Raw genomic sequence first — 15292 nt, 5'->3', positions numbered from 1 at the left:
CTGCAAAGTTTCTGACCATACTGCTAGACCTGGAGGACTTCATTACTTGCCAAGTGTTGTGTTTTTATCCCTGTTTCTCATTTTCCCACTCGTACCTAATTTTCTGGAAGCAAAACTCATGCTACCCTTCTTATCCCTCTGCATTGCCTTGTGCATCTTTTGTGCAGCCTTGGGAGGCAGAGGAGAAAAGAGTTGAAGGAGAGAGAATTTGAGGATGACATGAACATTCCATAATGGTGGGTAAGCAAGGGAACCTGAGTTTAATCTTCTGCATCTCTATGCTTGCTTTTCTTCGTGAAGCACTTCTCTACCACATGTGAGCCACTCCTCCCTCTTCTCATTTTGTTTCTCCCTCTTCTGCTTTTTTATTCTCCTTCTTTTCTTCCCTCTTTCTTTATTCCCTGTTTGTTGCCCACATCCAAGGGAAAAGGATAATTATCTTGATGAACAAAGTTACATTAGGGTATACCACCTAGAACATGACCCAAGAGAGGTCATTAGTTTTAACCTAAACCTGGAGAAAATATTGTACAGGGAATCTGGGAACAAACAAAAGGGAGAAGTTTTGGTGTGAAGAAAATATCAACCTCTCTGGGAAGGAAAGACTAAGCTGGTCATGAGAAAAGAGTATTCCTTATTTCTGCAAATACCTCAGCGATTCCAAGAATCCAAGACTATGTGAAAACTGAATTTGTAATTGTTTTACTTTAAGAATTTATGTATTTCTCATCTCTCCTACCCAGGAATATGTAAGGCATCCATTTTCTGGTGGGTCACACAAAACTGCCTTGGATTGGTTTTTGGATCAAAGGGCCAGGGAGTTAGGGAAAGACTTTTCAGCAAAATACCTGGGAGTTTAGCATTTCAATGACTCAAGCACCTCTCCAAGCTATTTTGGCTTTCTTCTCTGCACTTGAAATAGCTTGGAAATCAGCAAATTTCACCTCAGACACCAGTACTGCTCTTCCAGGGAAATTTGGGACCCATAACCCTGGCCCACCTGCATATCTGGTGATTCCTCTACTTGCTGATAGAGGATCAAGTTGTTCAAACCTATGTTATGAATAGATTATAATAAAATACTTTCCTTGCATTAAAAGCAGGCATTTCCGACAAAGGGTACTGCTGTTTGAGCCTGCAGACCTTTCTTATTCAAGTAATGCCACCTTATTTTTGAGACAGAAAAGATCTAAATGCACCAACCTATAGCTCTCCCTCTCCTCATGCTCTCATCTGCATGCCTGTATTTCAGAGTTCAGTTCTTGGCTCACGTTTCTCCACCCAAACGCATCATTATTATCAGTGACTAGAGGAGAGTGACCTTCAAGAAATACATCACTTGTGATCATCTCAAAATCTCAGTTTATTAATTCTAAGTAATTGTGATTTTCACCGGTTTCAGCTGCTATTTGATTCCTTTTTGGAATGTGGTTAAATTTTCTTCTGATTGCAAAGTGAAAAATTTGACAATGGAAACCAAATGCTCCTTAACAACACTTTCACTTTCAGGTTTGGACTAATTCTTTAGTGTATTGCTCCAGTGGTGTGATGGACAACGCCTCTGATTATGGATCAGAAGATTGAAACTTTGTGTCCCTTCTTGGTGCCTTGTTCCCGGTTTGACAAGAAGTAGAAGCCTCTGGAATTGACTTCTAATGGCCAGTGTTTATTTCAGGAAACATTAGTAATTGGGATGCATCTATTTATTCTTACCGTTCTCTGCCCTCCCTCTCCCTCACCCCCACACATACCTTTTGGCTGCATCTCCCTCAGGAATCTGATGTGGTGTTAAATGACCACCTTATGACTTTATTTAAAGCTCTAAAGACAAGAAACTGGAATTCTGTAGGAGAGTGTAAGAAATGTACTTGCCAATAGTCTTGTGATATTAATTCAACTAGGTGTGTTTGAGTGGTGTGGGATATTTTCTACAACATGGTGTTTGGAAACCTCCAATGAAAGTCTTTTTATAATCAAGCAGAATAACTGCTCAGCAAACCATGCAACTCATCTGCTTTTTACATTTCCCAACATTTCTGTTCTTTTTCCTTTTGAAAACACTTTTTCCGCATTCATATGGAAATAAACACATTGTTTGTTGGATTGCCTCTAACTGTTTCCCGGTTTCTACTCCAAAGCAAGAAGCCCTTCACCACACTAATGTGCTGTTCCCCTTTTCAGTGCCATTGAAAAGCAAGACAGGGAAAGAAGGACTGAAAGAGGAGACAAAGAACAGGCTCGATGTCATTTCATTTGGAATTTCCTTAGTTTTCTGTGTTTGGAGTGTGGGACAGCCTGAGGTTACCAAGTAGAGAATCTTCTTCCTGTTTTACCTTCCATTCCTCACACTCCTCTTGTACTAACCCAACCATGGTCTCCAAAAATTGGATCACATTTTTCAAACGTGGATGGCAACAGGCCTCATGTAATTTCAGGTTTGTGCATAGATAATATTGAATGAGATTTGTGTTTATAAACGCAGGAGTCTCGTAAACAATACTTTGATGTATAACTAAAATGTCTCACCCAGGCAGCTGAAATGGCTCAGTTGGGAGAGCATTACACTGAAGGTCTAAAGGTCCCTGGTTCAATCCTGGGTTTTGGCAATTTTGTTTGCCTTTCCATAATTATTATCATGGCTTTTTTAATGTAACAGTTGCATTCCAAGACTTTAGGATTCTAGTAGAAGTAACTGTAAATAAAGTTTAGCAAAAACTTGCCTGGAAGGAGGGTAGACCGCATACTTTGCACGTTAGAGGTGAGGGATCCATCACCAACACCTCCGGAGTTTTCCTGTTTCCACACTGTTTAAACTCATTCTTTAAGGAATGGAGCCCTTGGGTCGTCCACTAGTTGAGAATTCGGCTACCAACCAAAAGGCCACCAGCAGATTCTTGAAAACACTATGGAGCAGTTCTATCGTGTCCTATACTCTCACTATACATCGGAATCCGCTCGAAGGCAACCGTTTTATTGTTTGTTTGTTTTCCCCTGAAGGAATACAGATGTAGTTCTCCTAATATTTTCCATACTATTCGTGCATACGTAGAAAGTAAAAACATAACCCGGTGGATTGCCTTGAATGCTCTTCCATTCACAGGCTGTGATCCTCTATATCCTCTAAAGAGACTGTGACAACAGAAGGAAGAAGTTAAGAAAGAGGCGGAATAAAGAACCAGATCCCAGCGGAATCACGTGAAACACCAGACACAAAAGCTTGCACATTAAGAGGTGGTTCCCCTTAACTCTCATTTGTGCTGTTATTAAAAACACAGAAAGGCCGAAAAAGGGATGGGGAAAAGCTTCTGCAGACAGTTTTATTTAGTGCATTGTGTTCTCTGGTCCAAAGGATGCAGCAGAAGCAGAGAAATCCATCTTAATGCTCACCGATTTCTCTACCAGTGCTTGGTCCAAAAATGAGCAATGGACTGCTGTAGGTCCCCAGTCTTTTTAGTTGAGCGCGTGGCTAGGACTCTGGGCAAGGTAACGCAGACTGTCAGGGAATTAGAAGCCTTCCTAATACAAAAATAGAAGAAATAACTAGAATTAACACATCCCCAATTGATATTCGATAATATCAATTTTCCTTTATTCCTTAGGGACTCCATTTTCCTTCTTATTTTAAATCTTTAAATAAAAAATTTAGCGGAAACCTCAGTTAACATCAAAGGGAGGTAGACCCATGTGAAGAAGCAGAGAAAGGCTTTTCTGTCAAAATGGAAAATAGATTCAGGTAGTAACAGATTATGCCCTATTTGAGTTACAATTAGCCGCACTTAGCATCTGCATTTTTTTTTGTACATCTTGTCGTTAGCAATATGCCCTATATACAATGTCCGTTATGTTATCATTTTCATGCCAACCATGCAAAATAAATAAAGAACAAATTTATAAAAATGTTGACAATAAAAGGCAACATTAATGAAAACTAAAAAAAGATATTTGACTTACGTAAGAATTGGCTTGGGACAGCATTGTTAGTGGGGCACTACGACAAATAAAAGGAGAATGGATCACAGGTATGCTAAATGCTTCCTTTGTAAAGAACAGCCACTGCCTCTATTCCTTCATGGTCAATCTTATCACATCTGCTTTGTATGACCAGTAAAGTTCTAGGGATTTCCAGTTTACTGCTGGTAGCTTTCTAATGCATTATGGTTTCAAAAAAGTCTCTACCTCTGTATGTATTCATGTTGAATCAAATCATCTTTGAGAAGACACAGAATTTGATGTTTGCTCCCAGCACTCCCATCTGGGATGTCATTACTTATTAATTTCCTTCTCTGATGTAAATATCCACAGCAGGTAGTCAGGAGAGAGACTGTCTGGCTTCCAAGTCTGATTGGACTCAGGTTGGTTGTGTTCCTGGGGTCAATTATTTATTTGTTTTAGGATGCATTTTATCAACAGAGGTAATGTGATCATTTCATGTGTTAGCTCTTTTTCCTGTTATCCACTTGTTCTCTCCAGGCACTTTAAGAAAACAGTAGGAAAAATTGAAAGGCTCGTGTGCGGACAGTAATACTAGCTTCATACAATGAACTAGGAAGTATTCCCTCCTCTTCTATTTTCTGGAAATAATTGTGCATAGTTTGTGTTAACTCTTTAAATATTTGTTGGAATATTCTAATTAATCTTTCTGGTGATCCCTTTTTGGGGGGTAGAAGAGTTTCAAAATTACTAAATTAAATATCCTTAATATAGTGTTATTCAAAATACATGTTCACATTGGGTGAGTATTGGCCATTTGAGTTTTTTGAGCAATTTGTCTGTTTCAATTAAGTTGTCAAATTTATGCATGTAGCATTGTTTATATTACTTCCTTATTATTATTTTGTTGTCTGTAGAGTCTATAACAATATCCCCTGTTTCATTCCTGATTCTAACACTTTGTGTTTTCCTCCTTTTTTTTTTTGTCAGTCTTGCTAGAGGTTTGTTAATTTTATTCATCTTTTCAAAAAACCTAGTTATTCTTTCACTGATTTTCTCCATTTTGTTTGCTTTCAGTTATTTCTGCCCTTATTTTTATGTTTTTTTCCCATTCTGCTTGATTTGAGTTTATTTTGCTCTTGTGTCCCCCTATTTAACTTTTTTTTTTTTTAAGGAACTTCAAGCGAAAGCTTAATTGATATGGGCTTTTTTCTTTTCTTCTGTATGAATTTAGTGCTAAAAAAATTCCTTCTCAGTACTGCTTTAGTGTGACCCACAAATTTTTACATGTTGTATTTTCATTTTATATCCTTGAGATTTCCTCTTTGGCCTATAGATTATATAAAAGTGTGTGGCTTAGTTTCCAACTTGGAAAATTCGTTTTGTTTCTCTGACTGACTTTTAGTTTGATTCCATTGTGGTCAGAGAATGTTCTGTGTATGATTAAATTCTTTTAAATCTGTTGAGTTTTGTTTGATGGTCCAGACTGTATGCTATATCTTGATACATGTTCCATGGAGACTTGAAAAGAATGTGTATTCTGCTCTTGTTTGGTGAAGTTTTATATAAATGTCGATTAGGTCTGTTGGCAGATGCAGCTTTTTAATCCTCTTACATCTTTGCAGATTTTCTGCTTGGTTGCTTTTCAATTATTTAGAGACAGGTATTGAAGTCTCCAACTATAATTCTGAATTTGTCTATATCTCCTTTCAATTCAATCAGTTTTTTCTTCACATATTTTGCAGCTCTGTTGTTTAGTGAATACATATTTGACACTACTATTCAGGTAGTCTCAACTTATCTCATTTTAGTGTTAGAATGAAACACAGAAATATTTTTTTTTCTTATCATTAGTAATATGTAATACAGTGTGTAATTTGTTGCTGTCATCATATCTGTAAGTTTGTGTGTAATTTTTCCAAACTCCCAAGATGAATAAAGCTTGGATTTATAAAGATATTTATAATAAAAGGCAGTAATAAGGAAAACTAAAAAGAAGAAATGAGATATTCAACTTACAGTAGAACCGGCTCAGGAAGGTGTCATTAGAATGGAACCCTGTAGTAGATTGGCTATTTCCTGTTCCTTTTGGTAGGTTGATCCTTTTATCATTAAGTGGTTTTTATCTCTGTCCCTGTTAATTTTTTGTTCTGAAGTTTTCATTACTTGATATAAATATAACCACTCGTGTTTTCTTTTGATTAACATTTGTTTAATGTTTGATTAATGATATATCTTTTTAAAAATTCTCTTTAATTTCTACCTAACTGTGGGTAGTGGGATATAGTTATATATAGGAAATGAATTCCTTGTAGACAGCTTACAAACATCTGACCTCAAGACAATTCCTTTTGCCCTTTAATGTTAAATTTGCCCTCACTTTGAAAGGATTGAGTCAACCCTACTCCGACATCTTCATCACCATCACTTTTTCACGCTGAGTGTACAGCTTTTAAATCATTAAAAAGGCTTCCAGTCTTTTCTTGCACTAAAGGATGGTTAAATAAGAAACATATGCACTTATTTTGACTTATCTACAATTTAAAAATTTTTTTTTATTGTGCTTTAAGTGAAAGTTTACAAATCAAGTCAGTTTCTCATAAAAATTTATATACATCTTGCTGTATTCTCCTAGTTGCTCTCCCCTTAATGAGACAGCACACTCCTTCTCTCCATTCTGTATTTCCATGTCCATTCAGTCAGCTTCTGTCCCGCCTCTGCCTTCTCATCCCCCCTCCAGACAGGAGCTGCCCACATAGTCTCATGTGTCTACTTGATCCAAGAAGCTTACTCATCACCAGTACCACTTACTATTCTGTCTTATACTCCAGTCCAATCCCTGTCTGAATAGTTGGCTTTGGGAATGGTTCCTTTCTTAGACTAACAGAAGGTCTGGGGAGCATGACTTCTGCTTCTAGTCTCAATCAGACCATTAAGCCTAGTCTTTCTATGAGAATTTGAGGTCTGCATCCCACTGCTCTCCTGCTTCTTCAGGGATTCTCTGTTGTGTTCCCTGTCAGGGCAGTCATTGGTTGTAGCTGGACACCATCTAGTTCTTCTGTTCTCAGACTGACATTTATTTACAGATTTGAATGAAAGACTTAAACACACAGTAGAAATTGCTACCATTTCTTTTTCCGTTCTGATTTTCTTCAGATTTCTGTAGAGCAAAGAGTAGGAAGAGAGTAGTGAAGAAGCCGAGCTTCTAAGAGAGGTAACTAGGGTAAAATGAAGGGTTTCTATGTAAGAGAAATAATTAAGAGTGCCTGAACAGGGATTTGGACCTTGGACCCTCAGATTAAAGGCCCAACACTCTAGCAACTGAGCTACCCAGACCTGCCTATGTATCCTTTCCTGAGCAACTCTTTCAGGTTTCTAGATGGCAGTTGCAATGCACTAGCTGGTCCTTGGTAATCCTGTGGGGCCCTTCTTCTCTGTCCTACAAGTTCTCTGTGAGTCAGAACTGACTCGGTGGCAATGGGTTTGTTTTTATTTTGGTTATATGTGGCCAATTGGTGTCATATTTCATGCGTTCAGATAGTTTTCCTTGAATTCTCTTTGTTGGCAAGAACATTTTGTTTGAAAGAGGTGCTGTCATCCTTCGGATCATTGTTCTTCCTTCTGTCTTTGTCTTGTATCTCTTCAGTTTTTAATAACCAGAGTGGCAACCTCTAGACAAAGCACTGCTGGATTTCTGACCATACAGCAAGACATGGAGGATCTCCTTATTTGCCAAAAGTTGTGATTTTATCCCTTTGTTTCTTATTTCCCCACTTGCACCTATTTTTCTTGAAGCAACACCAATCCTACTCTTCTTCTTGTCCCTCTGCAGTGTCTTGTACATCTTTCTTGCAGCTTTGGGAAACAGGAGAAAAGAGTTGGAGAGAATTTGAAGACCTATAAGAATGTACCATAATGATGGGGTTGCAAAGGAGCCTGGGTTTAATCTTCTGCATCTCTGTGCTTGCCTTTCTTGATAATGCACCTTGCCTACCAATGTGAGCCACTCCTTCTCCTCAGTTTCTTTCTCCTGTTCCTCTTCCTTCTCTTCCTTCGTCATGTCTTTATTCAGTGTTTGCTGCCATGTCCAAAGGAAGAGGATAATTATCTTAATGAATTAATGTACATTAGGATATACCATCCAGAGTATGATACAAGATAGTTCATAAGTCTTGACCTAAACCTGGAAAAATCCTGTACAGTGAATTTGGGAACAAATAGGGAAGTTTTGTTGTAGAGGAAAGACCTCTCTGGGGAGGAAAGACAAAGAATTTCCTCTGGGAAAAGAGTACTGTTTATTTCTTAAAAAAAACACTCAGCACTTCCAAGAAATGAAGGTTATGTGAAAACTGAGAAAATTTATAACTGCTGTACTTTGGGAGTTTGTGGATTTCTCTTCTCTCCTACCCTATGAATATATATGGCAGAGTTGGGGGTGGGTCACACAAAATTGCCTTGGATTCATTTGTGGATCAGCACAAAGAGAACTCAGGGATGACTTTTAAGCAAAATACCTGAGGGGTTAGCATTTCAATGAGGGAAGTGCCCCCCCAAGCTGTTTTGGCCCTCTTCTCCTACTTGAAGTAGCTTGGAAGCCACCAAATTGCACGTCAGATCTCTGCACCACTCACCAAGGGAGGTTTGGGACCCACTATCTAGTTCCACCTCCATGTCAGGTGATTATTCTACTTGTTGATAGAGGATCAAATTGTTAAACCTGTATTATGAATGGATTAAAATAAAATATTTTCCTGGAGTTAAAAATGGGCATTTCTGACAGGAGGTGCTCTTGTCTGAGCTTCCAGACCTTTTTCCTTGGAGCAATGCCATCTTATCTTTGAGACTGGAAAGGCCTGAACATACCAACCTTTGGTGTTTCCTCTCTTTGTGCTGTCATCTGCACTCCATTATCGAAGAGTTTACGCCTTGGCTCTTATTTCTCCACCCAAAAACATCATTATTATCAGTGACTTAGAGGAGTGTGCCCTCAAAGAAATATGTCACTGTTGATAATTGCACAGTTTATTAATTCGATGTAATTGTTTTCAGTGGTTTCAGTTGCTACTTGATGCCTTTTTGAATGTTGTTAAGTTTTCCTCCAATTTCAGAGTTAAACATTTGAAAACAGAAACTGAATGCTCCCTAGCAACATTCTACCTTCAGATTTGGACTATTACTTTAGTGTATTGGTCCTGTGGCCCTATGGATAAGGCCTCTGATTCTGGGTCAGAAGATTGAAAGGTGGAGCCCCTTCTTGGTGCCTTATTTCTGCTTTGACAAGAAGTAGAAGCTTCTTGAATTGGCTTCCAGTGGAGACTGTTTATTTTAGGAAACATCCGCCAGGAGTTCCTTGGAAACTCTATGGGGCAGTTCTACTCTGTCCTATAGGGTCGCTATGAGTTGGAATCGACTCGACGGCATTGGGTAAGCAATGGAGATGCATCTATCTGTTCTTACCCTTCTCTGCCCTCTGTCTCCTCACCCCTCTACATAATACTTTGGCTGCAATCTCCCTCAGAAATCTTTGGTGTGATGTGAAATGACTGTTCTACTCTATGGGGCAGTTCTACTCTGTCCTATAGAGTCACTATGAGTCGGAATCGATTGGACGGCACTGGGAAAGCAACTGAGATGCATCTATCTGTTCTTACCCTTCTCTGCCCTCTGTCCTCTCACCCCTCTACATAGTACTTTGGCTGCAATCTCCCTCAGAAATCTTTGGTGTGATGTGAAATGACCATGTTATGTGACTTTATTTAAACTTCTAAAGACAAGAAACTGGAATTCTGTAGGAGAATGTAAGAAATGTAGAAGGGCAGCAATTTTAATCGGATACTCGCCAATTCTTATGTTATTTTAATTCAGCTAGGTGTGTGTGCAATGTGGGATGTTTTCTACAAGAGGGTGTTTGAAAACCTCCAGTGAAAGCCGTTTTTGGATGAGCCAGAATAGCGGCTCTGCTAAAACCCAGAATTGCACAAGAAACTTTTAAGATCTTAAGGCTAATCTTTTGCCGAACTGAACCGTTGTGGCCAGTGATAGCGTCGGTCGCTCAGATTTGGAATTACAGTTTCAGGGATCGTGTTGAGTGTCTCCGCGTTTCTGGATCGCGGTGGTTTGGGTTGTCCAAGGTCCTCTAATCATGCATCCACCACTGGCTGCTTTGTCAAGGATCTTAATAGAGGGCCATTTTAACCCATTGCCATTGAGTCAATTCGGACTCGTAATGTCCCTGTGGAAACCTTAGTGGAGTAGTGGTCAAGTGCTCGTAGTGGAGTAGTGGTTAATTGCTATGCCAGGCGCTCCTTGGAAACTCTACGGGGCAGCTCTTCTTTGTCCTATAGGGTCGCTATGAGACGGAATCGACTCGAGGGCAGTGGGTTAACGTCCCTATAGGACAGAGTAGAACTGCGCTCTAGAGTTTCCAATGAGCGGCTGGTGGACTCAAACTGTCAATCTTGCGGTTAGCAGTTGCGTTCTTAATCACTGTGCCACTAAACCAAAAGACCAAACCCATCGCCGTCGAGTCGATTCCGACTTCTAGCGACCCTACTGGACACAGTAGAACTGCCTTCTTACGGTTTCTCTTAACCACTATGCCACCAGGGTTTCCAATAATGAATAGAAGAAAACTCGGGCTCGTCCGGGGTTTGAACCCGGGACCTCTCACACCCAAAGCGAGAATCATACCACTAGACCAACGAGCCACTACGTCATGGTGTCATTATGGTGTCGTTAGGGGAGAGTAAAAGAGCTTTAAGCTTTTCTCTAGTCTGACTGAGCAGGTATGACTGCTTAGATGATTAAAAGAATTAAAATATTTTCTTTGGGCCATTTAGTTTTCTCCTTCCTCTCTGTCCTTGTTTTTCTACTCTGATATTCCATGGTATGCTAACTAAAACCCAGCATTTATGAATTAGTTGTTGTGGCAAAAGCCTTCTTGCTTTGAGGTAAGGACTGGTTCCTTTTCTTTCTCTTCCTTCATGTCTTCCTTCTGCTGACGCCCTGCCCTGACAGATACTAAGCCCCAGCACGTAGGAATGAAAGAACGATAAAAGCAATCAGTTGGACCATCGGCTTCCTTTTCTTGTGAGAAGAGCAAACATGATAAAAGAGATGAGAGGATGAGGGTTGCTAAAAAGTGAAGAGGAGGTGCCAGGGATTGAACCAGAAAATCCATGCATGCGTAGCACGCTGTCTACGACTGAGCTACACCACTTGATGGCTGGCTAGCTTGGTGATGACTCTTGTTTTCATAAAAGCAAACCGATATTTTTTTCTGTGGGGTTTCTCCCTCCGCCCCCTCCCCAAAACAAAAATTAAAAACCCCACGAGTTGCCTAGAAAGAGGCCACTGGGTTAAATTCCACTCTTTCTGAAATCAGTAATGTGGGTACTGTCTAGCGGTGTCATAAAGGGGTTAACTGGATTGTAGTCTGAAAAACCGTTTCTGGTTCTAGGATCTTTCCACTCCGAGAGTCGATAGTCGGCTCCAAGGTCCACTCACCAGCAGATATTTTAAGTGAAAGTTGCTTGCCTCCACCAGGGAAATTCCCAGAAGATCACAACTCTGCAACGTATATCACACCGCAAATGACTCCAAACTGAGATCGCCTTAGACCACCAGCAGCCGCCAGCTGTAGTGGAACTGGCTACCTGACCTTCACTTCTAGTTGGATCAGTGCCCCGCCAGCATCCTTTTTCCAGCTGACTCTCATTGCTCCTGTCAAGTCACACCTTCTGAGCTTGTCCTTTCATTCTGGATTCACAACTCCATCTCTATCCCTCGCTTTATGATCATTCCCACAAAAGATTTTAGGGGTGGACTTCAAAAGTCCATCAGCTTTAAATTAACATTTTTTTCCAGAGTGGAGGAATCTACAGGTCAAAAGTAGAGTCAGGATGGCAGAGCAATGACAGAGCAAAACTGTCAAACTCCCTTCTGCCTGAGAACCCACTGACATAATTGTAAAGCTTGGGACTGCCGGAAACCGTGGTGGCCTAGTGGTTAAGTGCTACAGCTGCTAACCAAAAGGTTGACAGTTTGAATCCGACAAGCACTTCTTGGAAACTCTATGAAGCAGTTCTACTCTGTCCTATAGGGTCACTATGATTTGGAATCGACCCGACGGAACTAGTTTTTTTTTTTGGTATGGATATAGATGTTTGAAAGAATAAACTCAAAGAGCCTTGGAAATCATCAAAATGTGCCATTGGTGAACTGGAAAATAGAAGGAAGTCCTGGATAATACAAAACAGAAAGGGTAGGATTGGCGAGGAAAGAGCTGAAGTTAGATCTGTTCTCTCACTGGGATGCTTTCAGCTTAGTTGTGTATGGCTGGTGATCTCTACTTTGAGCCCAAAGCCTCTTTACCCAAGATCCTCCACATGATATTTAGGAAGGTATCCCAGGCGGGTCTTTACTTAAAGACTTAAAATACTGAAATACCGGTAATAAAGATTAAATAACTCCCCAGAAACCTGGACAAAGCTCCAAGACTTCTGGGCATTTTATCATTAAACATCCCGCCTGTAAGTCAACCTCATTAAACAATCCAGAATGTCCCTTCTTGTTTTCCCCAGGGCCATGCTCACTTTGAAGTGAAAGATGGTAGATGTCTAACCTAAAAGTTTCTTTTTCCCAAGGCCTGTATCTCTAGGATTTTGTGCATTCTATGTGGCTTCTTCTTCTGAATTACTGTACCAACTGTACATTCTTTCTTTTATCACAAAATTGTAAACACTATCTAAGCCAAAAATAAAAAGGTCTTCCGATAATCGCAGCAGTTTCTCTAGAAATGGCAGCCTGTTTGCAAACATCTCTCACTCAATAAATAGTTGAGCTCTTTAGTCTTATTGCTTGTAACACTGGTGAAGGCAATGAGGGTTGCAGGCATGCAGTTCCGACTTTTCTTAGACATTTAGAAAATTTAGTTGAGAATGTGAGTGTTGGAGGCTATTTGTTGTCCGGTGACTTGGTGTAAGAAGGAGACATCATTTTGAAGTAAACTGAGGATTTTCAAACCCTGGGAAAGTATCTGGTGCTTTTAGAGCTTTAGTCTAGCACTCTCCCAACTGAGCTGTGTCTGTCACACCTTTACTTTCATGGGAACTAATGATTTTCTCAGCCTTCTGTTTGGAAAGCATTCCTTGAGAGATGCCCTTCCCTATTTCCTCGCTAAGAGAATTTTGGGAATGCTGTGCTACCACATACAGAGATGGAGCCTAAGTATTACTGCCAGCTGAGGCAGACGTGAGGTGTCAGGCTGGGAACAGGTAAAGGAAATCAATGGATAGGTCCTCAGCCTTCTACCTTTTAATTGACAGAGACCCAACTGAGAACACAGAAGGATCTGTTAACAAAGATGGTTAACAGATTGTCTGAGGACGTCTTTACTTTTCTCTGAATTCTTCTATTTTTTCTCTTCCTCAGTTAACTACAACATAGAGCACAAGTGGGGCTATTCCTTCTGGTCTTGCTTATTCTGATGCAACCAGATTGGGAGGAATTTCAAACAGGGGAGTTTCTCTCTGTCCGACATTCAGATCTGAAAAGACTCCTCAGAAATGCGGCTAGTATTTCAAGGTGGATCTTCATGACCTTTCTGTGGTGAGAGAGGTGTGGCTCAATGGGAGCCTATCCTTTCCTTGAGGAGGTTGGAAAGCATATAACTAATCTGCTGTTTATAGTTCCCAACATTTCTGTTCTTTTCTCCTTTTGAGAACATGTTTTGCGGATTCATATGGAAATAAAAACATTATTTAATGCATTGCCTTTAAAAGTTTCCCCATTTCTACTCCGAAGCAAGAAGGCTGCCACCACATTAACCTGCTCAATAATCCTCTATTCCCCTTTCTAGTGTAATTGAAGAGCAAGACAGAAAAAAAAAGAACTGAAAGAAAGAACAGGCTACATCATTTCATTTGGAATGCCGTTATTTTACTGAGCAGCATTTGGAGTATGGAAGATCCAGAGGTTACCAAATAGAGAAACTTCTTCCCATTTTACCTATTTCTCACCTTCCTCACCCTCCTCCTCCTCTACCAACCCTTCAAAGGTTCCCGATAGTTGGACTGCATTTTTCAGACATGGGTGGCCAGAAAGCCCATAAAATTTTGGGTGAGTGAGTAGATAACATTGAATGAGATTCAGTATTTAAAAACACATGAGTCTTGTAAGTAAAAACGTTAAACTATACTTTGAAAAGATAACTAAAAGTCCTTTCCTGAAACAGCTGAAATAGCTCAGTTGGGAGAGTGTTAGCCTGCTAAATCTACAGTCCCTTGTTCAACCCTGGGTTTGGCAGTTTTGTTTACCTTTGTATAATTACTACCATCCCTTTTCTTATATAACAATTTCATCCCAAGACTTCGGGATTGTAATAGAACTAAGTGTAGTACATCCATCTAGCACAGAACTGTTTGTTTGTTTGTTTTAAGATATAAATATTTCTATGTCTCTATACTTTTTACTGATTTCAGCAAAGCAACCAGGTTGTGTAGGTACATATTTTTGTCATCCTCTCCGTTATTTACATATTACTATGGTCTCCCATGAAGTGCTGCCTATTTTATTTAAAATTAAAAAAAAAGAAAAGAAAAACGCTAAGAGGCCTGGTGGTACAATGGTTACCATCTAGGCTGCTAACCTAAAGGTCTGCAGTTCAACCTATCCAGCTGCTCTACAGGAGGAAGACCTGGAGATCTTCTCCTGTAAATATTGCAGCCTAGAAAACCATATGGGAAAATTTTACTCTGGGAATTTTAGTGTAAGAAATTCCAATATAGTACATGATGTTGCATTTATAAAGTGCTTGACTGCTAATAGAAAGATGGGTGGTTTGAACCCACCAGCTGCTCCTAGGGGGAAAGATGTGTCAGTCAGGTTCTATAAAGATTATAGCCTTGGAGACTCTATAGGGACAATTGTACCCTATCTTATAGGGGAAACCCTATGAGGCAGTTCTATCCTGTCCTATAGAACCGTTATGAGTCAGAATAGACTTAAAGGAAGTGCATTTTGGTTAGACTTATGATTCTTTTCTGCTTTCATGTTATGTATGGGGAGGTGGGGGAGAAGGGATGGTTTTAATAGCAAGAAGTGTTTAAAGTCCTGTAGAAAAAGAATCATTAGTTGGTATGAGTATATATACGTGGGTGTGGTGTATGCAAGAAAAATTTTGTGATAAAAAGACCTGGGTTTGTACCTGAGTTCACCCCATTATTAGATTGCTTGGATAAGGAAACTTGTTGAACATCATTGAACTTTTAAAAAATTTTAAGAACATTTTGGATTTTCTTCCTGATAAAACATCCCTACAGCCTTACACCCCTGTTTGAAATTTCCAAATCTCAAATTATTT

General features: G+C 39.8%; 2 non-coding genes across 2 annotated transcripts; one reads left to right on the top strand and one right to left on the bottom strand.

The window, feature by feature from the left end:
- Positions 1–2533: 2533 nt before the first annotated feature.
- On the top strand, positions 2534–2606 carry TRNAF-GAA (transfer RNA phenylalanine (anticodon GAA)). The gene has a single exon. It is a non-coding gene; the product is annotated as a tRNA-Phe (tRNA).
- Positions 2607–10565: 7959 nt separating this feature from the next.
- Positions 10566–10637, bottom strand: TRNAP-UGG (transfer RNA proline (anticodon UGG)). Its single transcript has one exon. It is a non-coding gene; the product is annotated as a tRNA-Pro (tRNA).
- Between the last annotated feature and the right edge of the window lie 4655 nt (positions 10638–15292).

The sequence above is a fragment of the Loxodonta africana genome, chromosome 1 (genome assembly GCF_030014295.1).
Source record: "Loxodonta africana isolate mLoxAfr1 chromosome 1, mLoxAfr1.hap2, whole genome shotgun sequence".
NCBI classification, from domain to species: domain Eukaryota; kingdom Metazoa; phylum Chordata; class Mammalia; order Proboscidea; family Elephantidae; genus Loxodonta; species Loxodonta africana.
Note: the sequence above shows the minus strand (reverse complement) of the source record. Positions and strands in the feature narration are given on the sequence as shown.